Consider the following 18,238-nt stretch of genomic DNA (forward strand, 5'->3'; position numbering starts at 1 on the left):
GGAAACGAGGATCTAAGTGTTCCAAGGAGCCTTTCGCTTTCCTGGTGTTTCTCCTTTTTCTTCTTTTCCTTCTTCTTTTTCTTCTTTTTCTTATGCTTGCGATTGGCATTGTCAAAGTGGAGCGCACAGAAACACAAATCATGAAGTCTGAAAGAAACATGCAAGTTAAAAAGGGAAAAAAAGATGTGGCACTTGTTGCCTATATGAAACTTGATTTATTTTACCACAGGTGATGATTTGCAGCATGTCAGCTATTTTGTGGTGCTTTGTGCACACGCAACTTACTTTAGATGCAGCAAACTTAAGCCGTCAGATTGAAGGACCATAGGTCCTGGTTTGTACACAGATCATTAACAATGGCTAGCTCTGGAATACGTGCAAGCAGAAAAAATCTTTTAACCTAATCTGGAATGGTGTACAGATGTGATTCAAACTATGTGGTCCAAAGCTAGTGCTCTGACACAATTCAGCAAGAGCTTTCCTATCTTCACTGATCAACCTAACAACATGATCCCCAGCCAGCTGATGCTATCTAAATAACTTAGAAACTACCAGAAAAAAAAAAAAAAAAAAAAAAAGGAAGACATGAGAAGCACCCAGAAAAGAATTAGGATAAAAAATGCGGAGTATGCTGGAATCCTTGCTTACTTGGAATCCTTCTCTCCATGTTTATCCTTAGACTTCTGTTTCTTCCAGAACTTGTGATATTTTCGCATTTTTTTCACCACCTACAAGCTCCTTTTCTATCTTTCTGTCTTTCCTTTCTATTTCACTTTCACTACCTTCTGCACGGGTATATTTTCTTTTTCTGTTTCCTTCTGTTTCATTTTTCTGGCGACAGTTCTCCAAATGAGCTGACACAGGTGGAAGCGCATGTCTTTCACGAGAATGTCTTCTGGAATGTTGCTGAAGTACTGAGCAACGATGCAAGTCTGCTCGGGGTGTGCTAAAGCGACGTACATCTTCCTCTCTCAAGAGGGAACCGTGAGGCCATCTGCTTTTGTAATGATAATGCTTATGTGACCTGCTGTAGTCAGTTGCAGTCGATCTGTCAAAGGCTGCATCGCCGTGAGAGAACTTTCTCTCTCTACTGTCTCCTGTCGCATGAGGTGAATAGTAATCATTGTAATAGCTACATCTTTCCCATCTCTGTGCTTCGTCTCCTCTTGCTGGAAGGATCTGCTTTTTGACTCTCCTTCTCTTCAGTAGGAGCATGTTCCCTCTTTCTTCGGTAATGCTCTTTGTCAGTGTTTTTAGTCTTGTCCTTTGTATCTTGGTGTCTATCTGCAATAGCTAAGGAGGAAAGGTTTTTAGAGCTACATTCAGTGTCAGACTTGAGAGAGGAAGTTTGCCGCAATTTCTCACCAGGCTCACAAGACTCTTTGCCGTACAAAACATTTTCTTTTGAATTGAGGTCACGTTCTTTTGATCTTCTTGGTTTCTCCTTGTCTCCACCGTCATCACATTGGTACTGGGCGAGGTACTCATCATTCCCAGGAGATTTCGGAGGTTCCGCAACACTGCATAAAATAAAAACCCATTTCTCACTTCTGCTGAAGGACGTGAATATTAAGAGTAAAACCTTCCAAAGGCAAACAAACAAACAAAAACCTCCGGACTACAGGAACGCTCGCAAAGATATGCCATTTAGAAACCTCTCCTGTGATTAGGACACCTTCTTCAGCTCCCAGAGAAAGTGTTTTTTCCCCTCTTGCTTCTGAAGCCATTGCACTAAAAAAGCAAACGCATCTGTCTCCTTCCACCTGCTGCTCTGAGAAAAAAGGCATAGGGGCAAGCGGGGAACAGCCAATGTTTCTCCAGACAGTGGAGAAAAACGGAAAAACATTCTATAAAGGAACACAAGTTCTCCTTGAGGCACCAAGCTGCATCAGAGTGATATGCTCAGTGCTGATCATTAGTTCTGTTCGTGACACTGGACACACAGTATGGAATTGTACTAATTTAAATCCTTCCATTAAATACTATTAGTAGACAGATAAAACTGTAATGAACTTCCATAAAGTCTTGTCTTAATCAGACTGTGCTCATTTTACCTCATTTCCTCTGACAAGCTGTTCAGCTGGCTGGCTGTGAGGGACTCCGTGATGACTTCTCGATTGACTGAAGGCATAGCTCCAGGCATCTGCAATTAAAACGCACAAGTCAGCAGACAAAAAAATACTATTTGTAGTAGTACTGAGGACTAGTCTTGTCAGAATTTCTCCATTAAATGGTAAGCAAGACCGCTGTGAGTTGTATGCATTATCTACACATCAAAGATAACCCCAACTCACCCCCCAAAATCTACTTTATGAAACTTAGGAATTTTTATCTCAGCTGAGCTTAAGTTGACAAGTTCTAATGTAAGCTCAGGTCTGCAAATTCTAATGGGATAATACCACAAAGTCTTATGATCACGTGTGTGCTGTGTTTTCTCAGTATTTCACCTGAATTAGGAACACAATAAACACTCCCGACTACATCGTAGGTGAGAAATTCTCGATGGAGCAAATCTATGTTTCAAGCAATCCATTTGTTTTAGAAAAGAACATCTCAGAAGGTTTAACAGGTTCAACTCGGCAAGTGGAATCATCAAGTTTCAGTCCGTTTTCTTTAGATTCATTAACTAACCTAATAGCACCATTTAGTGAATCTGTTTTTGGCAGCTCATGCTGGGATCTTCCTTTGTCAGCATTCTGACAGGAAGAATTGGAATGCTGCAATGTACGGACTACCTTTCCAACCAAAATTCCATTAGAGGACATTGAATTGCAATTCCTTTGAAATAAGCCCTTTGACTCCTCCTCAGATTTTCCTGAAGATTCTGCACCATAAGGGACTGTGTTATCAGAGCTGAGTTTAGGATTTTCATTCACTGTTGGCTCCACAAAAATTTCATCAGAAACTTTTTTGTTTTTTTGCATTTGCTTCATTTGCATTACCAACTTTGTAATTGTGGATGAAGGAACAGCCTGGTAGAGATCTTCATCCTCCACAGCACTGCTAAGACAGTCAGGCTGTGACACAGTCTGACGAGCAGGCAATTTATTGTGAATACTGATGGTGATCTTCTGTTTTCTTGACGTATCAGTAATTGAAGGCCTGGTAATTGCCTGGTTTTGAACGCAGGCCATTGGTGGTGCTGAAGATGGCCTTTTTAGGGTGACACCAGTGGTCTTTGCGTCCTCTTTTATGGATCCATTTCCATTTAAACGGCTTGAATTCTGTATTTAAAAAGAAGAAATTGCAAGATGGATTAACGCAAACACTGCATGTAACATTTTGAAACACAAAACTCTCCTACTGAGTGTTTCTACAAATGGTCTTAACACCTAAAAAGAAAAACACACTGCCCTTTAAGGATAAATGCAAGTCCAATAAGCGTATTCAATTCCTGCTTTTGGTTTACTGCAGATTGGTATCAAATTAACATCATCTTTGAAAACCAGCCAAGCAACTTAACATTACCTGCTGCTATTCCCAAATATATTTATTTTCCCCTTTAAACATACCCTGAAAAGCCTGAAGTAATAGTTCTGGTGCTCAGGAATAAGACAATTAGTTTTCCCTGTCTTAGCTAAAGTGACGAGGATAGGAAAAACAAGTCCTCTTTTAAATGATTTGAGGATTAGTACACTCTGCTTAAATTGTCAAAGAGCGTAGCTCTCTGTGCTTTAGAAAGCTGTCTTGGAGGTATAAAGTAATGGAGTCACACGGCTGCACAATTTAGCAGTAACCACTGTTTGAATGACTCTGGCTGTAGCATGAGGGCTGTGAAGAAAGCTGCAGCGTGGGAAGGAAAACAAAACTAAGATGCCGAAAACCAAACAAAAAACCCCACACCAAACCCCAAACCCACTAGCAGTTTGGTGCCGTTATCTGCCCTCCCGCTTCCCTGAATTACCTTAATCATATGAGGAAGAAGTCGTGGTCCCATAAATCCAGCCTGCTTACTGTTAGCCCCCTGCTGACCAGGAGGGAATGAACAGGGATAAGATGGTGCTGGCAAGTAAAACGCACGTTCTCCAAGTGTCAAATCATAGCGCCTTCAGAAAAGAGCAGTGATCGTAGTTTAGTTTTTCTTTCAGCCTACTCTTGGATTAAATCCCATCCTATAATTTTAGAGGAACAGTTCATACGATATGGAAGCCTTCTCTACAGAAGGCTTCGCCAAGACTACAAACTGAAAAGTAGAGAACAGTCTTCCTACTAAGACTATCACTTTCAGAGCAATAATTCATTCTTACACCACAGATGACCTTCATTTCTCTCCTTCTCTAAATTAGCCAGCTACAGATAACACATAGATAGCAATTTACATGAGTGCTGCAGTTTAAGGCCAAGCAACAAAAGATAATAAATGACACAGAGAATTTCAGGCTAGACAGAACTGAATTAGACAAATAATAATCTTCTCCCGGGATAGCAAGAAAAACACTTGCAAAACAGAAAAATATCAATAACAGGAAAGTAAATCTCTTCTGAACACATTTTAAGATTTGTTATTACCTGATATAAAAAAGTATGTAAGCTTGCTGACCAAGAACTCTTTTAATGTCAGTACGCACTACTTTAGCATCATTCATCTGATACCAAAGTCCATTACCAGCCTGCAAATAAAGACAACGATTTCTTTAGGTGAATTGCACGTTTTCCAAATGAAATCACGGATAGGAACAAAATACACACATATCAAATAAAAATATAATGAAATCTTTTTCCCTAGAAACAGTAGCCGCTAGTGATGCTTTAATTGGTTTGCCAGCACAACCTTTACCCTGTTAGAAATGCTGTTGACTTCTACCTTTACATAGCATATATAGTGTCCTGAGTGACAGTTGACACCGTGATGTACCAGCACCGCATATAAGGCATAGAGCAGTGGTTCTCCCATTGACTGCGACATGTAGGCTCTCAGGTTCAAATACTCCGGATATTTCACCTCCTAAAGAGACACCAAGAAGATAGAAAAATTATCCCAGAGTACTTCGTGGACTAGCCAGAGAAAAACACTTCCAAAAAACACAGACTAGAATTTATTTCTAGAATATATTTCTAGAATATATTTCTTGATTCACTACAAATAAGTCTTCCCATAAACAATGGTTAAGACTACAAGTTGCAGAGAACTGTTTCCTGATGAATCAGCCTTCTCAGAGGAAAGCATATGCTTCTTGTCAAGCGGGAACTTTATTGATATTAAGAGAAAGAATAAGCCATAGTCGTTAGTCTACAATTATTGTCTGAAAATATTAACAACTTTCAGCTTTGGGGGATGTCCCATTACACAATGATATAGTTGCATTACAGTGGTAAATATACCTTGTTGATCTTTCCACCTGTGAAATCTGCAAATCTTTTCAGTGATATTGTGAGAACCTTGGAAGAACGGTGTATGGTAAATCTCTTGGACGCAGGAACCATCTTTTTACACCTTAAAAACAAGCAGAGATAAGTGTTTGAAGGCATCTTCTTTTTTCGCCCCCAAAACAAACTCCTTTGAATGTCTCACGCATGCCTATGCTATTTGAATGATATTTACTTGCATAATAGGTTGGTCTTTTTTCTTTTCATAAACCCATGCACTGCGTGTCAGGTTTGTTAATACAGAGAAGAAGGTCAATTTTCCCAACAACTCAGAGCATAGCGGGAACAGGAATCTCTCACGAAAGGGTATTACCAGGTTGGATGGCAAGGTACCATTTCTTGGTCTACAAAAGTGGCTATTTGAACTCCAATCCTGGATACATTCTTTCAGCTTTCAAGGGAAATACAAATACTGAAAGCGGAACGAGAGAGCCTTGGTCCCCAGGGCTAGAAATTGCAAATAATCTCCAACATAGGTCGACTATCAACATCAAAAATACAACAGAAGCACATGGTCATTCTACAGGAGGGAGACATTTAACAGTAGGAAGTCTTCATGTACTGAGCTTGTCTGGAAAGACACTGAAACCATCTGCCATCCTTTGAAACAAAATAGTTCAGTTTGACACATTGCCCGCTCCAAGGTAGGACCTAAGGTGTAAGCAGTGAAAATTAGCCACTAGCCCAGAGAACAACGGAAACTGGGCAGTTTACATCAAGAAAAGTACTGTCGAGAGCTAATAAATAGAAAGAACAAAAGTAGCTCTTTCTGAATTCTGATGGCAAAATACAAGCCAGAGAATTGCAAACCCATAGGGAATGCCTATGAACAAGACTTCCCCCCTCCAAAGAAACAAAAATCCAAGTCTAATAAACTTCCACAAGTCTAAAAATCCAAGTCTAATAAACTTCCACAAAACTTGTAAGTAGATCCAAAGTTTAGAGGTAGTCCAACAGAGTCATGCAACATAGAAAACTGACATCTAGGATTAAGACCTAATTCGTCAAAATCTTACTCGCTACATTTATAGCAATTCTCTCCATCCAGCTCTTCAGGTTTCACAAAGAGTTCCAGAGCTCTGGTAACAGATGAAACCGCCTAGAGCAGCGAGAAAGAAGAGCGTAAAGTCACCGTAATTCAAAATTCCAGAGACATACTAGTAGTTTATAAGAGAATCTTACTAACATACTCAAGCGATCTACTAGGAGCACTGTGAAGAAGGAGGCAGAAAGAGCATGCTCAGCATTGACCTCACCTGGAAGGCATTTGACTTTGGAACAAATACTTTTCCAGTTGCCTAGACAGCATCTATAGTGTGCTTTGTCATCAATACTGGGGACAAATTCATCAGTCTAACAATTAGATGTATATTGAGGTAGAACAACAAAGAAGTATGACAGCATTATAATTTATGCAGAAAGAGAATTCTTTCCTCTTAAACCCAATGCAAATGTGGAGACTATTTACATGGGTTCCACAGAAGGACAAAGTCCAATCCACTTCCTTAGCACCACCAAGCTCTTATGTTTTAACATTATATGTGGTTTGGTTTTTTAAGTTAAACAAGTTTAATTTAGAAAGTTATGCATGTACTTAAACATCATGAATTATATTTAGAAAACATCTTACCTTTATATCCAAAGTGATATCAAGAAATGCCTCATACGTATCTGAAACTGCTTTGCAATTCAAGCACTTCACTGGAAGCAAAATATAAATGCTTAACATTATGTGAAAGAGACTAACTGTCCAAATTCAAGTTGTTGACAGATACTACTTTAGACAAACTACAGACTGCTTTACTACCGACAAAAGACACAGATCAGTTCTAAGGACAGGAGTATTTTTTCAAGTACCTCTCGATCTTAGAAATCCTCCAAATATTTGATGAATGATGGTGGTAGCTTGAGAAGATCTGTCCAATCTGGAAATAAATTATAATCAGACCTCATAAGATTTAAGGCACAGAGTTAACTCTTCAAAGAGTTTGATGAAAACCAAGGATGATGTAGACTTTCGTTGCTGATAGTAAATAAGGCACTAAAAGGTGCTAGAGATCATTTTTGAGAGTAAATAAAGGACTAGAAGGTGCTAGAGAATGTATGAAAGTGAACTTGTTTATGCTTACTCGGTGCTTCCGTTCAAGCAAGCTTCCTGCATAGCATCAACAGTATAGCGCAAGAACTCGTGTGCGTCTTCTTGACTGCCAAAACGGAAATGTTGTCCTATTCCTAAATAAGAAGATGATAGTATTGACCTCATTTAAAAATGAAATCATTCTTGTATTTCTAAAATCTCTCTTCATTTGAGTGTTAAAACCACTTATACGCATCAAATAATTATTTGAAGATTACAAGCTATCGAAAAGAAACACATCTGAAGCCACTTACGACTGAGATTACTGATAACATGCGTAGGCTCGATGGCATCAACAGTGCAACGCAGGGCCTGGTTAATGTGAGTCTCCATCGTGCACATCATGCAAAAATCTTGTTCACGACCTGAAGAGTGAAAGAACAAAGCATCCCAGTCCAGCAAAATATCCATACCTACAAACATCTAAGTACAATTTAAACTATAGATACAATATCCACTCTCCTTGCTACATTCTATTCTCCTAAGATGCCAATGTCCCAACAGTCTTGTAACATTTCATTTCACACAACTTTACAGAAGAAAAATATCCACTAAGCCTGTATTCAAATGCATTTTGTGATGAGAAATCTAAAAGACTACTGCAAAGTCGCAGTTGTAAAGGCTGACAGGAATGTGAACTCCACAGGCTGCAAAATGTATTACTCTCTAAAATTACTACTAAATGCATTACTGTCCAATGCACTTCATTATTCCCATGAAGCAATAAATGATCCTTTAATAAACAAACAAACAAACAAACAAACAAATAACTAAATAAATAAAACATGGTGCATTAATCGCACTCCATATGCTATTCGGAGCCCACTGCTAATACAGTGCTCAAAGCCAGCTTCTACAGGTAAAATCAGGCAAATAAGCTTATCTCACAGAATCACTGCTGTTCTTTCAACTTCAGAGCTATCCAACAGATTCAAAATACTGTTAGAAAGTACTCACATGACTGGCTGTGCTCAAAGCATGTAATTGGCAAGTGGGGGTGTGTAGGTCAAACACTGTAGAGTAGCATTAAGAAAACATGTGTTGCCAAGATTGTACAGGCCAACTCCAACACTTTGTGTTTCTCGCCAATCCATACAAATCTTCTCAGGTGGAAAAAGAATGCTCTGTGGCGGAGCAATTCCATCATTAACGACTGCAAGAAAGTTAAATTTAAAAAGAGATCTTGTTTGTTTGTTTCTAAGAAAGGTATTTAAAAAAATACTATTCTGCAGGAGCACCTAGAGGAGCTAGCTACAATCCAAACCAGAAAAACTTATTGCAGACAGCTTTAATACCACCAAATTCAAATTGGCTGGTCAACACAATGTTTTGGGGGAAAAAAAAACAAACAACTTTAGTCAACCATTTTAATTTTTCTAAGGCAAGGCTAACTGCCATTCTGTTTGTAGCACCTAATGCCAAGTTCCTCTCCATCTATAATCTTTAACCTGATTAACTCAACTACTGTTTTTTTCCTTATTATAACTTAAACCACAAACTTAGACTTGAAATTATACGGTAAAAACATAAAAACTAGGAACTAGGAATGACGGTACCCCTACAGATACCAGATCTTTTCCTGAGCAATGTTATCCTTCAAAAAACCTGTGAAAAATGGAAGCTGTGAATAGCAACAATCAAACACTTTTCTTTGCAAAACAGAAAAGACATGGAGGAATCTGTGCATTACAAAAAGCTCCCCATATTTCTCTGTTGACTGTAAATATATCAAAATTAATTTCTGTAACATCAGTCACTTCAGTTGCCTTAGGGGATTCGCTTTTCAAGTCTTTGTTCACAGTAGTCCCCTTCTCTATCAGTGCAACAAGTAAGAACTGCATTTTCTACTTTTGCTTTGAAGAAAATGGAGGTAGGATAAAACGCACACTTACTTAGATCTCTTGGGGCAAAAGCCTTAGATTTTTCAGATGATCTACAGTAAATAGCACCTCCATGTCCTTGGGCCACAGAGACTTGGCTTGAATCTTCTGCAGGCAGTATCCAGCCCCAGTTTGCGGTGCGTGACATCAGTATTTTAGTACTTGGTTTCTTGGATTTGCCAGACCGCCTTGAAGAGGGCTTTTTCACAGAATCACAGAATCACAGAATTTTCTAGGTTGGAAGAGACCTCAAGGTCATCGAGTCCAACCTCCAACCTAACGCTAACAGCCCTCCACTAAACCATATCCCTAAGCTCTACATCTAAGCGTCTTTTGAAGACTTCCAGGGATGGTGACTCCACCACTTCCCTGGGCAGCCTGTTCCAATGCCTCACAACCCTTTCTGTAAAGAAGTTCTTCCTAACATCTAACCTAAAACTCCCCTGGCTCAACTTAAGCCCATTCCCCCTCGTCCTGTCACCAGGCACGTGGGAGAACAGGCCAACCCCCACCTCTCTACAGCCTCCTTTAAGGTATCTGTAAAGAGCAATAAGGTCACCCCTGAGCCTCCTCTTCTCCAGGCTGAACAAGCCCAGCTCCCTCAGCCGCTCCTCGTAGGACTTGTTCTCCAGGCCCCTCACCAGCTTCGTCGCCCTTCTCTGCACCCGCTCAAGCACCTCCATGTCCTTCTTGTAGCGAGGGGCCCAAAACTGAACACAGTACTCGAGGTGCGGCCTCACCAGAGCTGAGTACAGGGGGACGATCACCTCCCTAGCCCTGCTGGTCACGCTGTTCCTAATACAAGCCAGGATGCCGTTGGCCTTCTTGGCCACCTGAGCACACTGCTGGCTCATATTCAGCCGACTGTCCACCATCACTCCCAGGTCCTTCTCTGCCTGGCAGCTTTCCAACCATTCCTCTCCCAGCCTGTAGCTCTGCTTGGGGTTATTGCGCCCCGGGTGCAGGACCCGGCACTTGGCCTTGTTAAACTTCATGCAGTTTGTTAAACTTCATGCAGTTAGTTTTTAGGCTTTGAAGATTTGGGCTTCTTAGCTACGGTCATTGTTCACATCTGCGACAGAGACAGAAGTTCTGGTTGACGTAAGAATATCAAGAAGCATTCCAAGAAGAAAAGAGTAACAGAAGTCCTGTCACTTAATCTCAAAGAAACAGCCTTAAGAACTAAATCGCTGGTATGAATGATTTAAAAAGAATCCCCAAACTAAACACACAAAGTGAAAATTTCCATCTAAACTCTATCAGTATTACTTTTCGCTTCTGCAGAACTAGTGGCTGATGCCATTTCTTTCCCTTCCGTAGGATTTTAATCCATTACAACTCTGGAGTCTTTTTAATATAAAAATGTAGAAGACATTCTCTGAGGGGAATCAGTTATTTATTGATTTCCGGAGTTGCACAATTATCTGTTAATTATTACCTATGATCTAATAGATAATTGTTGCAATTATCTATTGCTGGCATGAGTAACGGAACACTATTACTTCACTGCCTGCGTTTTTCTGTTTCGTCTGCACAAAGGTACCCAGAATTCACTGCTACTTTTCTTCTGTCTTTCCAGGGCTCGCCCTCTACCTCACTGTCTACTGCACCAGTCATGAGGGGTTTGTTGTGATTCTATAATGAGCCTAGCTTTTAAATACACCTTTCATGGGCGTCACTTGGTGATAGCAAGTTAATTTGTGAGGGCTCCTCAGTCTACATCATGTGGTCGCTTTTTCCAGGTGAAAAAGCGGAGCCGTAAGTGGCAGTACACCAAAGCCCTGGCATGTTGAGATCCAAGAGGAGAGATGTTTGGCCCTCCTTTTCACTCCTGGGAACCATATACCTCAAAACCCACAGAGGATGGGCTATATCTCAGAGAAATCTTGGGAAAGGAGAGCATGAAGAGCATGTTTGCAAATTTATTTCTCCCTGGGCTGCTTCTGCTTCTCCAAGAAAGACGAGTTTGAATATAACTTTGGCAGCAGTATTTCTGGTGTTTTACTCCTACCACATTTAAAACTCCTACGACAAACTGAAAAGTTAGACTAAAAAGCAGCTCTTTCCGTTCTACTTTCTAAACTTGCACGTTTTCCTCATGCAAAACAACAGGGGAATGTAAGCTAGAAACGGAAATGCTGAATGTAAAACAAAACAAAACAAACCTCAGCCCTCCAGGACAAAAGCCAATAACTGCTACAAAGTCCTTTTTAAAATGCTGATTAGGTTTCAAGGTGATACCGCTTTAAATAAGCGTAGTTGTGTGTCCATAGGCAGAAGCTGAATAATGACAGGATGAACTTCTATACTTCATGTTTTGTTACTGTCTTACTGTAGCACACAGGGACTTGTTACCTTTAGGGAAACCACTAACCTCATGGAGGGTTTAAAACATAAGCTAGTTTGTTATACCAAAATGACGGAGAGAACAAAGCATAAAGTGCTTTCAGATTTCTAGCACGCCTTGATTGCTATCCATTAAACTTCAGACACGTTAAACAAAACACAGTAAATAAGAAAACTCCTAGTCCCACAGCTGGCAAATTGTGTGCAGAGGTTGTAATTAGAACTTTTTTGCCTTGACGTTTTACATTTAAAATTGATTTTAAATCCATTCTATACACACTTTCCATTCCTGAAAAAACAATACGCAAACCTGAAAAATGCATTTACATGAGAAATGAAGTTGTCCTTGTCCGATTGGAAGACTAAGGTGACAGCTCCTGGGCTCAGGGATAAGCTCCGATCTTCACCAGTGACAGCTCCTTTTTTAGGATTGAAAGGGAAAATGTTTCAGCAACACATTAGAAACATACTTAAGGGACGAGAAACAAAATCAAGACTGCAGTGAGAAGGAGAACAGAAAAACAATACTGGGGGGAAAGGGAAGGGAAGGGAAGGGAAGGGAAGGGAAGGGAAGGGAAGGGAAGGGAAGGGAAGGGAAGGGAAGGGAAGGGAAGGGAAGGGAAGGGAAGGGAAGGGAAGGGAAGGGAAGGGAAGGGAAGGGAAGGGAAGGGAAGGGAAGGGAAGGGAAGGGAAGGGAAGGGAAGGGAAGGGAAGGGAAGGGAAGGGAAGGGAAGGGAAGGGAAGGGAAGGGAAGACCTTAATCTTTATACTGACCAATGAGATAAGCCTTACACATTTTTAAGTTTATTTTTGACAACTGATTGAGGTGTTACCAGGTATTAAGTATGATTCAAGAGCAAATATTAACACTAGAAAGAAGAAATCCGATCCACCACCACTGTTTCAAAATACATCCATTTCTCATTTGGAGATGACGTCTCTCTGACAAGGTAGTAGAAAAACTGTAAATACCGATAGAGCTTCCTCTCCCGATGTTCCATATACATACCGATGCTGTTCCTACACCTACGCTCTGAGCATAAATTTATGTTGACATGAGTATCGGGTGTTACTCCTCTCTTTGTTTGCCTTGAGAGACACACCTCTTGTCCATTGAAAAGTAAATTCAAGATTCCAGATCAGTTAAGACAGTTGCTATCCCCCCATTCAGAGTTCTGCAGCAGCACTGTTCAGATATGTTTAGCAGTCTCTTTAGAAAATGTTATCACTTAGGACCTGCTTCTCAGTAGGTCCACGTTTGGCCTCCGCTTAGCAGAGAGTCAATCCCAGCTTAAGCTTTCGTACAAGAGCCCCTTCACGAAACGGAGTTGAACCCTGACATAACTGAGTTGAACCTTTAACCTTGAAGCTTCCTTAAAGAAGAAAGCAGCACCCAGGCCAGGAAATAGAAATTAATCGTCACTTTACCCTGAAACGCAGTGGGCTATTCTGTGCTGGCAGGATTGCTGCCAGGCTGGCCGACGAGGCGGCGGGCAGCTCCCCGGGGCCACAGGGCCTGGCACAGGGAGCCGCCGGGGGTCTCCAAGGTCCGGGAACCGAGGCAACAGCAGGGACAGAGGGGACAGCAGCGACAGCAGCAGCCACCTCAGCCGGGGCCGTCTCCACAACCGCCACAATGGCCTCGGAATGCCGCCGAACTCGGAGCTCCAGCGTGACGCCTTTTGAACCTGGCCGCGCTGCTCATGGCTAAAACCAGAGCGCTTCCTCCGGCGTGTTTACTGTCGGTGCCGGATCGGCCCTCACCCCGAGCTCTCCCTGCCGGGAGGGCTTTGGGGTTGGGGTTTCCCTCCCGCCGCCACCGCCGCGGGCAGGCCCCGCGCGCAAGGGGTCCGCGCTGGGGAGCAGCATCTCACCCACGGCAAGAGACAAGAGGGCACGACATGAAAAAGCCCCGACACGAAAAAGCCCCGACATGCGGCCGAGGCGGCGGGGAGACGGCTCTGAGGGAGCTGCCACTTCGCCCCGCTGTCCTCCCCTCCCGGGCCGCCCCGCCGAGCCCCGTGCGCCTCAGGTGCTGCGCTGAGGGGGTGGCTGGCTACTGAGACAGCTGCCCAGGGCACTGCTCATGGCACCGAGCCTGACGGAGGTCAACAAGTGTTGAACAATGCTCTCAGACATCGGGTCTCACTTTGGGGTGGTCCTGTGTGGAGCCACGAGTTGGACTTGGTGATTATTGGGAGTCCTTTCCACCTTGGGATGTTCTCTGATTCTAGGTCAGCAATCCAGTAGCTGATGAGAAGTGTGGAGTCATTCAAAGGGAAGAGAGAACACAACACTTCTTGTTTGCAGAAGCGGCTATTTGTTAACCAAACCGATGATTCCTTTGCTTCTAGAGCAACTAACAGCAGGGATCCGCTTTACAATAGAGGGAAAAGAGTCGTTGGCATGTCATGTGAAGTAAGCTTCAAATCCCAGAGGATGATTTTGTTGGAACTTTATTCAGCTGAAAACACGGAAGCCTTGCTTCTGCTTCTGTTAGTTACAGATCCAGTTTACTTTGGTTGGGAGGGAAGGCATTCCAGGCTAATGTGCTGTACCTGTTCCTTCAGCTCATTGTCCATAAACGGAGGAGCAAACGAAATCAGTTTAATCTCCATTAAATGCAGCAGACAAAGTGGAGTAGAGGGCGATCTAGCACTTAATTTTTCCTGTAAGCAGGAAACCCAGAACTCAACAACAGTTTTCAAATCTTGTCCTGCAGTAAATGACCAGCTGAGTGAAGCTTGCATTCAGAGGATGTGCTCCTACAGTAGATGGAAATAGCTTTTCCTCTTCACAAGTGCAACTGAGTGGTGGACTGGCAGCTATGTGGTTAACTAGTTGTGTCAAAGGGGTTGTGTTGAGTGCACAGAAAAATATGCAGGTCCCAACAGTAAAGGGTTGTCTGTAGGCATGACATTGAGTACAGATGTTGTCCGCAGGTTCGTGCAGAGTGCACCACGCCAATAAGCACCCAGAGTCGGAATGCACACGAAGGTCTTTTAATTATATAATTACTTATAGAACTCTGCAGAGTCAGGTACTTGGCCATCTTTCGCAAAGCAAGCACACCTCTGACTCGAATCGCCGTCATTTATACACAGGAAACTTGTGAAAACTCTCTCTTTGGCTCCTTTGGATTGGTTATTACAGCTCACCTAACTTATCTCGACTGAGCTTGTGCATTACAGAGGAATACCGGGGGGGAGGGGGAACAGGAGAGGGGGGACACACACCAAATCCCACATTAGCATAGATTAGTATTTTGACAGGTATGATTTTTAATGTGCTAATGACCCTTAATGAGAAAAAGGTTACTATAGGTCAGTCTGGAGCTGGTGTTCTCCTTCCTGTTTTTTCCCTTTTATCCCTTCTCTTCCTTGCTTCTGCTAGCTCAAGGCTACCTGTCTCTCTCCTTCTTTGTGCAGCTAAAAGACTGCACAAGCTACAGGCCTCCCTATTTGCTTCAACATTTCCTTGTTTTTTTTTTGTTTTTTTTTTTGGGACGACACAGGTGTGGTTTAATATTTGCCAGTATAGCTAAAACTCACGCCAGTCTGCTCACGCACAATAAGTAGTAAGATTTAAGGACTGGTTTCATCAGCTTCTTCCATACTAACATCCTTCTTATGTTTTAGATATGCTGTAGTTAAATCAACACTAAGTTACTACTTGTGGAGTAATTGCCTTAAGCGACTAGGCATCATAAGCACACCTCCATCCCAAAAGCTACCCGCCTCCAAGGTGCAACCACCCCTCACTGAGCACGCCCTCGGAATTTCTCACAGCCTGTACCTTTAAACGCAAGTGAGATCATTTCTACCAAGCACAACCAAGATATGCATGACTAGAGTCACTCAAGCTCCACCTTAAAGATAGAAAATAATATCAATTGCTTTAAGAGAAAGGGGATGTTAGGGAAGATACTATCAGGAAGGATTCCTTCTGACATCACTCGACAGGCTGAGCCTCTCACTCCCCCACCCCCACTCCATTGGGACGCCGTGGGGTAAGATCTGAACGCTTGCTTATACCAGGCGTCTCTGTGGAATCTTAGAAATCTCTAGAGTTTTGATGCTTTTTCATGTCTTAATACCTAGGCTGTGTACCTGTGCATTTCATGCATGCTAGCTTGCTTTTGCAGACAGTGAATTTATCACTGACAATCCAAAGAACCTGTGTACCTGTCCCCATAATAAATTGCACTTAATTGCATTCTTCCTAGCTGTGAGAGTCCTCCTTGAACGCGACTAGAGCGAGGCTGTACTGCGTTGTTGGTGAATCCATGACCGTGATAGTTCAGCACCCTGAATCCGACGGGACCCATGACGGTCAATCGGCTACACCCCTTAACGCGACACTACTAGAGGAAGAAGATGACAGGGCTTGCATGCACTGCATTAGGCTTTGCATGTGAAAACACCCCCAAATAACTTCATGTGCATTTAACGTTTTTAAAGGGAAAAAAACAGGAAGGTGTAGTCTCTCTGTAAGCTACAGCCCTACATAGTTAAGACATCAGCATTCATTCCTTTGCTGGATAGCAAAGTATGAACATAAAGAAGAGTTAAATATTTTCTTTGCATTCTTAAAGGCGATTTTTCAGACTTGGGCTTCAGTTGTTGAAGAAATCAGTAGACATCCTTACTTTTACGTTAAGACCAAAATCTTTATCTAAGATTGTGTTATCTAACGCAACTAAACTCCCACCCCCACGTTTTTTTTGTAACTTCGGAATGATCTTTCTGCAGTCCCACTCTGATGGTCTTTCAGTAACATACAAACTGCCGTGGCAGATTCTGTTACAGTGCTTTTCTATTGACAGTGTGCATAACACTCAAGGTAAAGCCCCTCATTTTGCAGTGGGGACATAAAGTGTTTCTTTGGACCCTGCTGCTTCTGTTAGTACTCATTTTTTCACAAACTTGTTGAACCTGAGCCGTGCCTACTGAGCCAACGAATGCTTTGATGACACAGTATTTTGTCAAAGCAGTTTTGCTTCTTGGAGCTACAGAAGCAGCTCTGGCTACGTGATAGGGAATTGTGCTGCATTGGCAAAACCAGACTTAGCTACAGACTTACAACACTTGCTAACTCGATCTATTTCAAATCTCATTTTAACTTTAAAGGACAATCAGTTTTGTGGCTCCTGTCTTACTAATTTGCCTTGTTTTGCATGGAAGGGCAGCCTGTGAATGTTTTGCTTTATTGCATGCTTCAAAAAAAAGGCTGAGGAAGAGACTGGAGGAACCTTTTCTATTCTATGGACTTTCCCCCAAGAGTGTGGAATTGCAGGCTACTTGGATGAATGTTCGAATGTGAGTAAGGGAGCAGACCTCAGCCAAAGGAGGTGGAATCCTTGCTTAATAGTAAGTATCAGTGTGGGGACATCTTTGCTTAACAGGAGCCGTTTAAACTCTTCATAGAAACAAAATAAGCTGGACATCTTATGTTTGGAAAGCAGTATGGTTACACAGCTGCTAACATAATGACTTGAGTCTTCTGCTCTGCAACTTCAGGTTTTGTTTTCAAGAAGTGCATACATCAGTTTAAGCTTTGGACAAGGAGATTTGCAATGCAAATAGTGATAAACCAGAATCAGCAGCGCTGACGAGTGTAATGGTGAAATGCAGCAAATCAAGTATTCCTGGAGAAATGTGAGATTACAAAACTAGTAAGCCATGAAGCACTTTTGTTGTTGTTGTTGTTTTTTAAATCAATTCTTATATGCTGAAATAGCACCTTCAAGAAAATCTGTTTATCTAGCCAGGTAACGGTGTCTCCCTGTAAACATGAAGGAAATGCCAGGAGCAGCCATACCTCTTTGCTGTCAAAATAAAGAGCAAATCGAGGCCAACATCATGCCATAGTGCAAAGGCTTGCTAAGAAAGATCATTCTAAGAGGTCTGCAAGAAAAGATGACTTACTTTGTCATAAGTTAGTCAAATAGAATGGACGAGTTAGTAGTCGAGTACCGACTGTGTCCGACTCTACAGCTGCGGCGCAGCTCCAAGTCCCTGTTTTCTCCGTGGACTCGTCTCACAGTTTTTGCACCAGCTCTACTCCTCAATGTTCTGGTGACTGAAACGCAGAAACAAAGGATTTTGAAACAGTGAAGATGGGATTCTCCTTATTTCACCGTTGCTCTTGTAAAATGTAAACAGACAAACAAAAAAGGCACCCTGAAGTGGACTGATTTTTCTTTACATTTCAGATCAGAAGTTGGTGTCACAACCACTGCATTCCACTTCTTTATCACTCTGCACATTTAAACTGTCTACTTAAAACTGGGACCTGTAGGGAAATTTTTGAAGAGACTGAAAGCTAGCCAGACAAAAACAAACGTGCAACTTTTGTTCCATGCAGGAGGGAAATCTACTCCAGTTATTTCTGTCTTGGAAAAGTGAGAACAATCAACACCTTTCTCTAAGTGCTCAAAACAAACACTATGACATTGCAAGCCTCTTCCTAAGAGGTGTATGTTTTATTACTCTGTTTATGCATGCAG

General features: G+C 42.0%; 1 long non-coding RNA gene and 1 pseudogene across 2 annotated transcripts; one reads left to right on the top strand and one right to left on the bottom strand.

Annotated features, from left to right (window-relative positions):
• Positions 1-18: 18 nt before the first annotated feature.
• Positions 19-14,978, bottom strand: LOC311425537 (ubiquitin carboxyl-terminal hydrolase 42-like; annotated as a pseudogene). The gene is made up of 16 exons (XR_014698858.1): positions 14,967-14,978; positions 9,397-9,583; positions 8,462-8,657; positions 7,759-7,869; positions 7,497-7,599; positions 7,225-7,292; positions 6,998-7,068; positions 6,384-6,466; positions 5,323-5,434; positions 4,805-4,945; positions 4,510-4,610; positions 3,905-4,046; positions 2,943-3,224; positions 2,055-2,143; positions 649-1,520; positions 19-147 (listed from the first exon to the last, which is right to left on the bottom strand). The product of XR_014698858.1 is annotated as a ubiquitin carboxyl-terminal hydrolase 42-like (transcript).
• Positions 14,979-15,645: 667 nt separating this feature from the next.
• LOC311425561 lies at positions 15,646-17,511 on the top strand. Its single transcript, XR_014686373.1, has 2 exons — positions 15,646-15,739; positions 15,956-17,511. It is a non-coding gene; the product is annotated as an uncharacterized lncRNA (long non-coding RNA).
• The last annotated feature ends 727 nt before the right edge of the window (positions 17,512-18,238 follow it).

This window comes from Aythya ferina (genome assembly GCF_964211825.1).
Source record: "Aythya ferina genome assembly, chromosome: 31".
Taxonomy (NCBI): domain Eukaryota; kingdom Metazoa; phylum Chordata; class Aves; order Anseriformes; family Anatidae; genus Aythya; species Aythya ferina.